The 14,403-nt window shown below is 42.0% G+C and overlaps 1 protein-coding gene across 9 annotated transcripts in view; it reads left to right on the forward strand.

Moving 5' to 3' along the window:
* Window positions 1-14,403, forward strand: part of sulf2a (sulfatase 2a) — a 61,662-nt gene that overhangs the window by 31,839 nt on the left and 15,420 nt on the right. For 6 of the 9 annotated variants that reach the window (XM_082532758.1, XM_082532754.1, XM_082532753.1 and 3 more), the window contains one exon: window positions 4,619-4,684. The exons of 1 other annotated variant lie outside the window; for it this stretch is intronic. The gene's annotated coding sequence lies outside the window, so the exon portion shown is untranslated. Of the gene's footprint in view, window positions 1-4,618; window positions 4,685-8,177; window positions 8,338-14,403 lie in introns of all 9 variants that reach the window. 2 more of the 9 variants (XM_082532756.1, XM_082532755.1) reach the window with 2 other exon arrangements.

Consider the following 14,403-nt stretch of genomic DNA (forward strand, 5'->3'; position numbering starts at 1 on the left):
ACTGGCCTATCTGTCTCAGGAGAGACAGCGGCTGGAGGCCCCTTCTCACTTGCAATATCAAACAGCAGCGATGTCACTAAAGCCCTCTTATATCTGTGAATTTTGTATTAAATCCGTGCACCGCAATCTGCTCCTCTAATCAGCTTTTAAATCCCGGGGTTATCTGTGGCCTTTTGCAACAGTTTTGTTACAGTTGTGAATAATTTATGACAGAATTAACTGCGGTTGCTAAGAGCAGTGATTGGGAGATTTCAGAACACAGCCAATATCTGACTCAAGTTCAAAGCCATTTTTCTCACCTCTTTTTTTCTGTCTGAGAAGCGAAATCTTATCAGCGCAGATGTAATTATTGTCGTAATTGCTTTCATCTGCATTTTCTCCACCTGCGTCCTTCGTGAATGGCATTGAGGCATTGAAGAGTTTTTTTTATTGATCAATCTCTGATGTATATTCCTCTCATCCAAGCATGTGCTTCTGTTTTCTATAGCTGTGGCTCCTCTGCTGCCTGCTCTCAGCTTTGCTCTGAGGTGTGTGCTGAGATGATGTCCATTAGTAAGACAAAACAAACAGACACACCCCACTCTCCTGAATTTAGGCAAACAATCAATGAGAGCACTCAGATAACAGCAGACTAAATGGCCCATTGATGTTATGATTAAATGAATACAGGATGCAGAGATGATGGTAGGACACACCGACCCAAACCGACTAAAATATATTATTTTCTCATCTGGAATTTATATATACTGTACAAAACATCTCTCAAACCCTCCTGCCCTGTTCAGGCACTGTCGGCATGTGCTCAGGACACATGCCTCACAGTCGATCAATATTTTAGACTCCCACTCTTCCTCTGAACACTGAGGTTTTTGGTTTATTTGGATTTTCTTTAGGAAACTTTTTCTTGGTATCTCCAGTTTTTTCTTTGCCCAAAGGCTCCACTGTCACTGCTGCAGGCTGCTCTCTCCTTGTCATTATGGTCGCTTCCCATTCAGCTCTGCCAAGCCAGTCATGGCTACCAGTGCTGGATTAATGGTGTATTACACATTATTGGTCATTTATAAAAAAAATTTTTTAAAAAAAGGTGACACAGCTGTTGATTAAAAAAGCAAGCTTTGGATGCTTGGTTGGGAGCAGAATACGCTCAGTTTTTGTTAATAGAGTTGTGTTAGCGTGTTGCATCCACTCCAGGAGCTTGTTGGCTTTTGATGTCCTGTTCACAGAAATGGATAGTTGCTTCTGTCCTGTGCACATTTTTTTTCTTTTTGTGCAACAGTTTTGATGTGCATATCTCCATTTCTCAGCTGATGGGTCTATTATGATGTTCCTGTGTCCCACATGGACTTAAATCATGGATTATTCACAAGACACATTTGGGGTTTTTTCTATCTCCCATTACTGTGATAATTAAAGAACCTAAGTAATGCAAGTAGGGACAAAATTGTTAGATTCATAATTATAATGTGATTGCTCTTCTTAGGAAATATAATGTCTTGCAGACAGATAAAATATGATTACAGTGTAGTGTTACTTTGAACTCCAGTACATTACAAAATAATAGATTGAACTGATCAGAGTGCTGATAGGCATAATGAGCGCTGTGTGATCTCGTTTGACAAAGGCTCAAATATGATTTAAAGCAAAGAAAAAATTAATACATTTTAAAGAGAGAGAAAATGAAACAAAAAGCTATGACAAATGTGGGATATTCTTTAAGTCTTTGTTAAATCAGGAACAATGAGTTCAGCAGCAGTGAAGATTCCAAATGGAAATACTGAAAGTTGAAAATTTTACCCAGCAAATTTCAAAGCATCATCCATTTCATCATGTTGTACCTGGTCATGGTAACTTATCAGAAGTTCAGCTGAGCCCGAACGCTTCTGTCTTCTTCATTTCCCTGATTTGCTACACTCTAGCTCTACCTTAATCTCAGTTTCTGTGTTCTTCGCCCTCTCTCCATCCTTGTGTTTAAGTCACAACTGCAGTTTCCCACCTCGTTGCGCACCCTCACCCCTCCCTCGTGCCTCTCCCTCAGGGTGTAGCAGTCATTGTTGTGCCAAATAAGGTTTATGGAATTACAGATCTCTGAAATTGGATTTTCTCACTCCACCAAAGCACTGGGATTACAGATTTAAGCCCGGGTGCACTGGGGCACAACTGACCTGTGACTGAAGTGTTTTTTTCTGGCTTCACCCCAAGGTGGCAGATCAAGAGATTGATGTGCCAACAGCTCTGGAGTGAGAAAGGCAGGCAGGCCGGCAGATTCTTTGTATCAGTATGTACCTGGCAATTAAATAGATTCAGAGTCAGACAGCTTTTTGGCTTGTGCGTCTGGATTTCTATTTCTCTCATGTCGACCACTCTCACTCTTACACACTCCTCCACGTCTGTCCTCACAACTTTGAGTGTGTTTGATCTAATTCTCATCTAATGAATCTTTTGATCTTCCTCGCCTGACACCCAGACACATCCCAGATTTCTACATCCCAAAGTAGCTCAATTCGTTCTAATCCTTAAAATCTGGCTGCTGGTGAAGCAATTGATTCCAAGTGATGTACAAAGATTTGCACTGTCTGCCTGAGGCTTGTTTAAAGAACTGTGGGATTTCTTAACTAACCTTGATCCTCCCCCACCCCTCCCGTCCCCTACAAATCTACCTCATCACACCTCTAGATCAATTCTGTCATTATCGCTCAAGTGATTGTACATTAACCACAATTGGAGTGAGGAAGCAGACAGCGCTGTGAATGCAACATTAAGATGTTGGCAGGAAGGTGGTATTCATTAGAAGTGGTGGCTTTGTGAACTCTTAATTGGAGAAGAGATAGGAGTGAGGGTAAGGGATCAATGGAGCCAGAACTGAAGTTTCAGTCCACTGACATCAATCAGTCGCCTCTCCAATGAAGAACGCAACTAATCAAAAAAACATTGCCTCAGGCTTCCAGTTATTTGCTCTCACAGTCAAACGTGATCAGGATCACTGTAAAAAGACAGCTCATTCCAGCTTATCTGGGGGATGAAGTCAGCTCGTAGCTTATATTTGTCAATATTTGCTTCAAAATGTCATTACTGTTTTGGTGTAAAACTGGCAAGAACCTGAAATTCTCTTCACAGAAAGGAATATTAAGTGAACCCCTGGTGTATTTTTACTCCACTGCTAAAAATAGTCCCTTCCTCTTCATCTTGCCATTGCCTGGGTAATAGCCATCTTTCTGCCGTGTCACGTTTTGATGTATCATTCTCTTATTCACATCAAGGACAAGGCCAGGTGTCACATTTTCTCTCAGTTGCCACGCTTGTCGTGCTTCCTTGTCACCCTTGGCCTGTTCCAATCCCCTCCTTCCCTCATCTCCCTCTCTGCTTACTTTTTATTAAATCTGTCACTTCTTTATCTCAGGGATTGAGAAAGAAGGAAAATCACTTTTGCCATTTGCAGCCTGCTGTGTCTGCTGAGTTCTGCGAATGTATGTGGATATCATTTTTCGCCACATAAAATCCTGTCAAAATAAATAATGTCTCAGATGTTTTGTGTTGTCACATCACTGAAATGCTTAGCTTTAAATGCCTATTCCGGTTACTTGTATGACTACTACACATTTTTAGATGGACAGATAAACAGGCACAGGTGCACAGACTCACCTCTCTTTGATGCCCATGAGTGGCTAGGAGTGCTGGCTTGGGCAGAGAGCAGCTGGGGTCAGAGACGTGCCTTGGCAGCGAGATGACAGTGGGCTTTCCAGCATATTCTTAGCTATGCTTCACATACCAAATGGCTAGGGTTTTGTGTGTGTGCGTGTGTGTGCACGTGCATATGCACATCACCACTGTGCGTGTGCAAGACACCTCATCAAAGATTTCACAGAGTGTTATGGGGATGTCGAAGTTGGTTTTGGCTTGCCTCAGATGTTTACATGCTGGACACTGACACCTGTCCAATCAGAACAGGGATCAGACAGCTCCATTCCTGTCAGCATGTCTTCACAGACAGACACCAAACAAGGCCTTGCAGCTTACAAGATCACAACTGGAGACATTTGGAGACATGTAGATAGTGTTAGATGGCAGCTTGATGGAAAGAGGAGGGTGAAAAAAGCTATTTTTCTGTAGCTCCACTGCTTCTGACACCTAGTATTGTTTGCCTGGCTGAAATTTAGCAGCAATTTCATAGTGTTATGAAGGCAAACGGGTTGTTATCACTATTGCTAAAAATGTCCCAGAGAGTAAGAGGTAATTATGTTAAAATCAGATCATTTATATTCTGGTACAGGTCTAATTAAACCACCTCCTGAACTATTGCCTGCTTCCTCAGGCGTCACAACATCCATCATACATGGACTATCTTGTTTGAATACCGTGTGTACACCAGATGTTCTCAGTCATTGGGCTATGTGTGAAAGAAGAGTAGCATTTCAGAGTGGCATCTAGACAGAGTACTTAATGGCATTTTTTAGGGTGGAGCGGAACAAATCAAGCTGGGGTCAAGCATTAAAAAAATATTTGTTAAAAAAAATAATGCAGTTGCAACAATATGGAATAATCCGGCTTTGTTTGAGCTTCTAAACTGAAGTAATATATGTTCCAAGTATTCAACCACTCTGGACTTTGTGTTTGCTTACAGGATTTGGCAGTGAGAGGCTGATTTCTGTGGGAGAGAACATCTTTGGCAGCTTGTTTAGAAAAGAAGGTAAGGATGTTCACCTCTCAAAGAGAATTTTCCATCTGTTAACATCCCCGTGGATGGAGTTTTGTCGCGTTTCCACAGATAGGTTTCTAAAGATGTGGATCAGTGCATGTCTTTACGTTTCTTCGTGAAATCAAATCACACAGATTTGGTCTTTTCTGGTTATCTGATTTTGTACTTTTTGGGTATCACACCTTCATCTTCAGAAATAAGTCAGGGACTGACTTATTACTTTTTCCCGTTACTGTGGATTCTCCTTATTCCTGAGAAAACTGCAGGTTACGGTTAGTGTCAACACTTTATTTCCTACAATGGGGATGAAATCATCTCTTCCAAAGACATCACGTTGCTTCAGCCAGTCCCTTAATCACATCAGCTCATTTGATCTGAATGCCAGTGATTACCACTTGGTTCTGCACAAATAAAGGCACGGTTGTTATTGCTTCTGCAGCGAGGGACATCATGATGAAAGAAATCTGTGGGTGTTTTGGTTGCTGGCCACAGCAGATGCACCCTCGTCAATAGAAATTGGTAGTTATGAATAGGAAAAAAAGAGTGAAATGAATGCTGTAGAGTGTTGGGTGAGGTGAGACTAATGAGCTGGTTATAAAGTGTAGACTTTTTATGAAGAATCACCTTCACCCCCTGTAGCTTTGGGTTAGATTAATGTATTATCTAAAGAAGTAATGATAGGACTGGACACATTTTATGCTTTAAATTAGTTGTTAGATGTGTCACTGTTACTTTGTCCTGATTTCCAGTAACATAGTCGTGCTGCTGCTATGATCAGAGTCATTCTGTGTGATCAGTTGGATAGCTGCAGAAGAAACTGCTCTCTGTACATGTGGGTATATTATTTGCACAGCTGTGTACAGCTGTCTCATTACCACTTGCAAAAACATCAGTATGCAGGGCAGTTCTCCTTTCTGGTTAACAAACAACTGCTACAAAGGGCTCCTAATATACATGCAATAGTTTACTGTTTTGTTTGTGAAGACAATATGCCTCACTATGAAACTTGTATTGACAGACGATTTAAGGCAGCTCAGCTCTGATATAGCTTCTGTTTCTGTGACACTAGCAAGAGCAGACAGGTGAATGATGTGCCTTTGCTAAAATATTCTGTTTGAGGACTGATCTCCACTTCAAACCCCTAGTTTGAGGACAGCATTCACCTCTCTCTTTCTTCCTCCTCTTCTTCCTGGTAGAGAGAGCCTTCGGCAGTCAGTGCAGGATAAAAACCAAAAGTCTGCTAGAGAAACTCTTCAAAGGTACAGTTCATTCGCTGAATGAAGACCTCATCAATTCAGCCTCCCCTCTTAAACCAGTGTCCTTTCCGCAGAGTTCTGGTTGTTTATGAACAAAGTTGTTTGATATATCTCCACTATTCCTTGCAGCTGATTGCATAAGGTGCTTTTGATATCGTGTGAGTGACAAAAGGATATTTTTCCCTAACCGCTTTGGATTAGCCAGTGGTGGGTGCAGGTTTCTTACATCCAGCCTAGGATATTTGATGCACACAGCAGGGGTCTTGGAGCAGTTTCCTGACCCTCATTTTCCACATCAGCAAGACAGAAACTCCCGGCTTGCTTCCATGCACCATCCTGCCTTCTGCCCACTGATTAAAAGTCAAATATTAAAGTGCTCTGTTGTGACCACGGCCTAATTGATTCTTTCCGCCGGGTGCACACAGAATGGGCTGACAGCAGGCGATACCAGGCTTTGTCAACATCGGGCATGCTGCCTGACGCTCAGGACGGCACCCCAATAAAGCCTCCTGTGAGTGTGCCAACCTGCGGCCCCACACACACTGAGGCCACTCGGCACTCCGGCCAAGCTTTATAGTAAAAACAGAGGCAGCTCATTCTTTTGCTGTTTGTCAGCTTCCATCAGCTAGCTGGGAGCCCACTTTTTATTTTTAAGGAAGTTGCTGCCTGTGACAAAAGTGTGTGTGTGTGTAGGTCCACGCTTGAAAAAAATCTCTTTAGCCCACTTGCATAACCTCTCATCTAACTTAAGCAATCTGGGGCGATGGTGCTGAAAGGCGCATTCAGCTGAATGCAAAGTTCCACAAAGGGCCCTCTTCTTTTTTTCCCATCCCCAGTTTCCTGCCCTTAAGATAATTGCTTTAATAGATATTAATCACAGCTGTGTTTAAAAAGGAGCTTACAAAACACACGATGACACCGAGTATCTCATCACCAGTCTGTGATAAATGCTGGATAGGTGTTGGTGGTTCTGTTTGAAGTCTTGTCTCTTACACTCTAGTGTAGGAATCAAATTTCTTTCAGGTGCTCCCTTATCCACAAAGGCTTGCCACAGCAGGTAGCTTCACATGTTTGATTTGACAGACTTTTTTTGAACAAGACGTCTCCTTCTAGAATTGAACCATGGATCCTTTGTTTGGTAAGTAAATGTGTAAAGCACTACACTATAGGAACGCCTAAACTGAATTTCTACAGCAGTAAAACAGTGCGTTTCTCCACTCTTTATGTGAAAGAAATGCAGCGTCCCTGTGCCTCTCCTGTCGGCTTACCCTATGAATTTACTGGCCATTTTATGTACACCATGAATTGGCTTTGCTCCCCATCTATTTTTAATGATTTCTGACTGCACAAGAGAGGGTTACAGTGATCTTAATGCCATATGATGTTCATTAAATGCAGACATTCATTTACAGCATTTTTCTCATGAATGTGATTGACCTTTTTGCTCAGTGTGAACCACAGTAAAAGGGTATAGGTGCCTATTAATCGCTTCATGGTTGAAAAACTGGGCATATCTCCTATCCTGTCTGGTGCTTTATGTTCTGTCTGAGCTGATAGGAAGGCGTTATGAGGTTTTGTGTGGGTGCAGCGGTCACAGTGAGGTAATGGTGCAGTAATTACGCCTTTAGTAAAACGGGGTCGTGCGCTGCACTCTTTTTGCGACACAAGGTTGATGAACTCCATCCCAGCGCTGTTAATTAATAATAATAATAATAATAATGGATACTTTATTGATCCCCATGGGGAAATTACTTGTTTTTCTCTGCATTTGACCCATTCACTCAGTGAAGCAGTGGGCAGCCCACTAAGCAGGCGCCCAGGGAGCAGTGTGTAGGGACGGTACCTTGCTCAGGGGTACCTCAGGGTAGCCGTTAAGTGGATTCGAACCGCCGACCTTCCGATCATGGGGCGACCACTTTACCTACTGAGCTATCCCTGCCTGATTGAAGAAAGTGGGATAAAACAGAGAAATCACCCAAGAGAAAAAGTCAGCAGGTTGCAATTAAACAAGTGTAGAGTATTTTGAAGAGGTTATCAACAGAATATATACAATTTCCAATTAGGAATTTAAATTTCTTTTCACATCCTGTTTCAGTATGATCGGTTGCCAGCCCAGCTCTGGATTGGTCCCTTGGCTGCTTCAGGAGTAAAGGCCACTGTGAAATAACCACGATGTCCTCTGAGCAGGGTTTCTATTCTTCCCCCATCCTGTTACTTCCCTGCTGCAGATCCCAGGAGAGGTTCCAGAGGCAGAGTGGGGGTCATGATCACACTACAGGAGGGCGACAGCCGGCTGCCTTTCTGACAGGGGTCTAATGGAGGCCTAATAGGAACTAGTCAAGTTCCAGAGGCCTCTGCTTTGACCTTGAATTTCGCCTGTGGAGGCAGGTAAAGAGGAGGATGAGGGATGGAAAAGGGAAGTGATATTGTAGAAGCTGACAGGCAGGTGGTTTAAACACCTTTCTGGCTCTCTGAATCTTTTTTTTTTTTTTACCTTTGATTGGGCAAGTGTGTATGTCTGTGTGTCACCATGAGTCAGAATATATTTTAAAAAGTATATATTACCTTAAAATTTATTTAACTATTCTTGTTTTTTTATTGATATTATAATTGTGTGTGTGTGGGGGGGGGATTCATATATATGAAAAAAAAACTTTTTGTTTTGCAAGTAACTTTCAAGTTTGAATAATTTCATCAAACTTTAGTGCATTATTGCCGTATTTGAAATGCAACAACATTTTTTTTTCTTCAGAATAACTTAATTACAAATCGTCCGGATTTTTAAAGCAACAGGTTTGAAGGTTATTAGCTTTGGCCAAGTGCACTCAAGCAGCTTTCTTTCACTGCATATTGATTGGACATAAAATGAAACATATGGATCCAAAGCACAAGGAGACAATGATGAATTCGGTTCAATCAATTGTGAAAACCCCCAAAGATAACTGTAATTATGAATATTTAATATTAACCTTCTTTCTGCTCTTACTTACTAATATTTGTTCACACATGTAAGGATGTGTGTGTCTGTTTTTTTCAGTCAGTAATTCAAATCACAGGAAAGTCAGGCCTGCAGGGACAGCTGATGAGCATTATCCACAGTAAAGAGAGACCCACTCCTGCCTGATCAATCTGAGCTCTCATTAAAAGGCTGCCAAGCCCTTTGCAACCCAATACAATATCAATACTGTAGCACCACAAAGGGACCTCCAAAGCTGTTAGGCAAGTCGCTGGCAGCTTAACTGTCATTACTGGGTGGGCACCATGCCAGAGACCCCCTTTGTGGGCCACTTAGGCTCCCCCCATGGTCCCAAACACAGGTCAGGACAGACAGATGGGCTGTCTGGGCAGCTGTCCCGAGGAAGAGATGGAGAGAGATGGATGCCGACCTGTAGAGGAGGAGACGGCCTGCGCTCTCTCGCAGTATAGAGGGATGATATAGACTGTGTGTGTAGAGAGTGTGGAGTTACACACACTGCGGTCTCAACCGTGGCTTGTTTGTTTGCAATGCATGAGTATTTTCTGTGTTACCAAAGCTGATGTTTACACAGACAGACACAGATGTTTGCATTTAAACTGAACCAAAAACAAAGAGTTTGCTTAAAAAGACACACTCTGTGAACTGTGTTGTTACAGAGGAAAAACATTCCGGGTTTGGGCATGTAGCCTAAGATTCCTGCTGGGAAAACCATAAGCAATGAATGGCACTCTGTGGGGATTTCCAAGTAGAGCAAATGGGGGGAATATAAGTGACCATACATAGAAAGCCTCTGTAATTCAGATCATTGTGTGGAAATCTCCCCTCTGTGCTCTAGTCCTAACCCCCTGTGTGGTTCCGATAGGAGAGGGAGGGATAAGCCAGTAATCCACTGACAAAAGGGCCAGGAGAAAGCCAGCTAGCAAAGGTGGGGGGGGTAAGGACAGAGAATGGGAGGAGTGAAGAAGTAAAGAAGCATTTGTTGCCTCTCAAAGTCCCAAGGGTGTGCTTAACTCCAGATAAGATGGTCCTCACCATGCTCACCGGTCCTGGCCATCCCCATGCTGTGTAGGGCCTCTTTGAATAGTTAAGAACCATTGTTTATCCGTTAAGTAAAAGATTGGCAAGTCTACAGAAGTGATTACTTCAGCAGCAGCTCAACTGTAACTTCCTACTAGCGTATTGATTTATCTGAGCTGTCTTTAATTTATTCAGCGGGTGGCCGGCAGTTGTTTACTGAAAGTTGAAACTGATATTGTCCGTAATCATCATTAAGTCTGGGCCATAAGGAGAGGGAGAAGTCCCCACTGCCGCTGCTAATTTGATAATAGGAGAGGAATGGCATGTAATTAAAAGACAACAGATGACAGCTTAAAACCTGTGAGTCCAGTGGAACAAGATGTGTGCAACTCATAAACCAAAGGCGCACAACCTTATTTAGAAAAATAACAGCAACAAACTTTCAGCAGATAATTATCACTGTGGGAATCTCAATATTGTTCTCATCAAGCCTTTTCGTATTATGCAATTCTTGATGTTAGATTTTTCAATGCTGCAGCAGTTACACAATGTCATACAGAAGTCATTTGGCTGCTCTGAAGTCTCAGTGAGGTATTTAGGTTGGTGGAACAATGGCCCCCAGCTGATTTGTCCGTTATCCATTTAGCTGAGATGTGACACACTGTAGGGGGGCTTTGCCACTGGTCAATAAGTGCCAATAAGAAACAGTCATCACTCAGCGGGCTGCCCTGTCCACCAGCGTGCTCACTTGTTTCAGCTGTCAACCCCCATGTCAAAGGAGCTAGCAACTGAGCCGCTCTTTCGGATGCATCACAAATGGCTTTCTCATATACAAACCTGAATAGGACAGGAAAGGCAAGGACACTCAGAGACTGCAAAGCAGGGCGATTTTCCCTCAGACATCTGAATAAACCCATCTGAAGTGAAAAAAGCTACGTATTTGCAAAACACCATTGACAGTTGCTCATTCTCTCAATCTTAAGTCCCTGGAGGTGGGGCCGTGGGGGGTTGAACTCAAGTCAGGGACAATCGTGGCTCTGTTTGTGTTTTCTCTAACACCTCCGTGTTCTCTTTGGGCTCTCATGGAGCGTACCGCAGGGGTGCATGAGAGGAGGGGTAAGTGCCGTGACCCTGAAATGGTCCCTGACTGGAGCCCCTCAAAAAATCCTGCAGACCACCACGCTAGCCTTACATGCCACCCGGTTGCTGCTGGAAACAAAGCGCAAAGTGGACATGTGTGAATCAAAGTGAAAAGTAGCATCTTAAGAGTTCAAGAGTGAATCTGGTTAATAAAGAAATCCTCACTGCAGTAGGTTTTTATTTGTGGTGTGGCTGAGTCCATTATGGGGAAGATCTTCACTGATTTAGTTTGATAAACCCTGAGGAGACCAAAAGGTAGATCTGTGATGTCCCTGTAATGCCTTTGAGAACAATACAACAATATGATTCTGTTCATTTCCTCCAGATTCAGAGATAATTAGCCTAACTGTTGTTTTCCTCTTTTATGTCCCCTCATTGGAAAGAGAAGTTTGAAGTCTGATACACACAGTGTGGGTGTGTTTGTGTGTCTACCGCTCAGTATGTGTGTGCGCGTGTGAGACGTTGTGTGTACTTTTATAGTCAACAGAGCCGAGTCTGTCAGAGCTCTTTGTTCTCTGGCGAGAACACATCATGACTGGGCTTTTTGTCTGAACTGACAACATCATACAGTCTCTTTTTCTACCTCGCTCTCTTTCGTCTTCCTCTCTCTCTCCTCCACCCTCTTATTTTTTTCCAGCAAACTATTCACCCACCTTCCCATCACTTTCTCCCTCACGCATTGAAACCATTTAAAAGATAATGGGCCCTGTGGATTATGGAGGTATGGCGATGATTTTTTTTCCTTGTGTCTGTCTGGGTGCTTTAGCTTTGTGAGGAAGTCAGAGTATAGCGTGACTACCAGAAAATGACTACTGAGGGCAGTTTTTTTTGCATTTATAATTTATTGCCATCTTTGTTTGTTACCCTACATTTATGTAACTTTTACTTAGGGCCAAAATTTAAACATCACAGCGTGGCAACCAGATAAAGCTGTTCGATGTCTCCTTCTGCAAGCATGGGGAGTAATTAGCTACCTCCAGCATCTACGTTCCCTCTGTGAAGACTTTCCAGGAGGTTTGATAACCTGGCATGAGCATGAGGTCACTGATAAAGCGCAACTTACATAGATGTAGCTTTCTGAAAAGACCCAAAAACTCTAATATTTACTCCACTACCCCCAACACTGCTGTAAAAACATGAAAAAAAGGAGAATTTACGAACGACTCCGACACAGGTGGGGCTTTTCTCCCTCAGCAATAGGTCTGGGGTCTTTTTTGTTCAGTTTATTTCCTTGTTTGTTTTTTTAATTCCCCAAATCTGAATTATGCATTTATACAACCACTGAAGGTTGTGAGGTAAAGATAATTATCTCTGACACACTCACAGTGGTGTTATCTCAGTTAGCAGCTACACAGTGTCTCACTTTGTGCACGCTCAGGCTGGACGATCACCACGAAGAAGGAAAAAGTAAGTGATAGAAACATTTTCTTACAAAGTATTTTATTCTTGTTTTGTTAATGTACAATGAAATGTATCCTTTTGGCTGTAGCATTTATAGCACTGCTTCACTGTCTCTGTGTGAGGGGAAGTTGTGAAAAGCAAGGTGGAAAGTAACCAGGTGAAAGCTGCATGAACCAGCGTGGTTCTGTAAAACTTGGATGCAGAAATTGAGCAGCTGTTTGTTAGATGTGTCAGAATAAAACTACATATAACTGCACAACTAATGTTGTGTTACACAGGATGTGTAGCTACTTTCTGCACAGGGTTGTGCAAGGTGTGCAGGAAAGATTGCCAGGGCTCATAGCATTAGCCTGACTCGGCAAACTAATCTGACTTTATTTTGTACACAGTGGGAGGTGGCACACATTTCAGTAGTTAAAAATGCGATTATTGAAGTGATTAATGGTTTTAAGATGACTTTTAAATATGTATGCAATGTTTGTATGACCAATATTTAATTTGTCCATTGTGTCCAATTTTGGATATTTTCTGTGTGCTTTTGTCATACAGTCAGTTTGTTTTAAACACTATTAAATTAGTTGCATCCTTACTGGAAATGGGCGAAGACAACAGTGGACAGCGGTGTGAATCATGTCTGTGTTTACTCAGCAGCCATAATTTTTTAATGAGAAAAGTTTGTTGATAATTAGTGAGAAAATTGGGGAATAATTATTTGAAAATGATGCAGAATGCCTGAGAGTTTCATTGTGTTATATTTTAGTATGTGCCGAACTGTCACCTGCTCTTCGATTTTTTTTCAGTTTTGCTTTATATGTGTGTTTTTTCTGCATCTCTTAATTTACACCATAAACAGATGTAGAAAAAATGCAATTCACCAGAATACAGGAAGTGAAGTGCATGTTGCTCCAAATTTGGGGAGGAAATCCAAGAACTCTTTCTTAATGTGTTGCTTCTGATATTCAACCCAACCCTGTACAGAGTTCTCCTGAAGGCCTTGGATTTGGGTTGATATCAGAGGTCTGTGTAAACCAGTGAGGTTGTCCTAAAACACTATAAGAAAACTGTTTATTTATCCACATTTATCTACAAATATAGTTATTGTACTTGTATAGCATTCGATATGTTTTCTATAAAGAAAACGCTTGTTAGTGAGTGTGAGGCAGAGAGAGAGATTTCCAGACAGAGCACATCACCACTTCACCTCTTCCCCTGGAGCAGCAGACTCACTGCAGGATTAATGATGTGTTAAGTGCTAAAATTACACACATTCATATTTCACCATTTGGGCAGCACATTCCACATGGCATTAAAGGTGAGGGGAGAATATTATGTGTTAACAAGAGAAGAAACACAAATCTGAAGACAAACAGTTTAAGTGCAGAAAGAAATATTTCACACTTGGGTCACTTCATCGCTGCAGAAATCAAATTTTCTCACTTTTAAAGTCTAACCACTGGTCTTTTGTGTCTGCGTATTCAAACAGAAAATTGCTGTGCAGGTTCTGACTGTCATCTTAAAATGTCTGCAGTGTGCAGAGCTTATCGGAACCTGAGGGAAATCTAAATTAAATCTTCTCAGTGAATAGGATCAGCCTCTGCATTATCTCTTGTCATTCTCAACGGTTAAAGTTAGTTATTAGGAAGTAAAGGCACATTCATCAGAAGAATGTGTGGGCTCTATTTTAAACCAAGGAGCTGCTGGAGAGTTATTGAATATTATTTCAGGGTTATCAGCGAAGCACTGAGAGTTTTGACCAGTGATGGATTCTGTCATAGTAAAGAGGCATTGTTTTTGGATGTCATTGCATCGGTATCAGTTGTTAGTTTGGAGGTCAGTGTTGGAAAAAGATTGTCTGGGGTCACACAGCTGTGCTACGGGGGAATCAAGAGTCAAGACCTTCTGCTCCAAAAAAATGACAA

Source organism: Aulonocara stuartgranti (genome assembly GCF_965226115.1).
Source record: "Aulonocara stuartgranti genome assembly, chromosome: 5".
In the NCBI taxonomy this organism is placed as follows: domain Eukaryota; kingdom Metazoa; phylum Chordata; class Actinopteri; order Cichliformes; family Cichlidae; genus Aulonocara; species Aulonocara stuartgranti.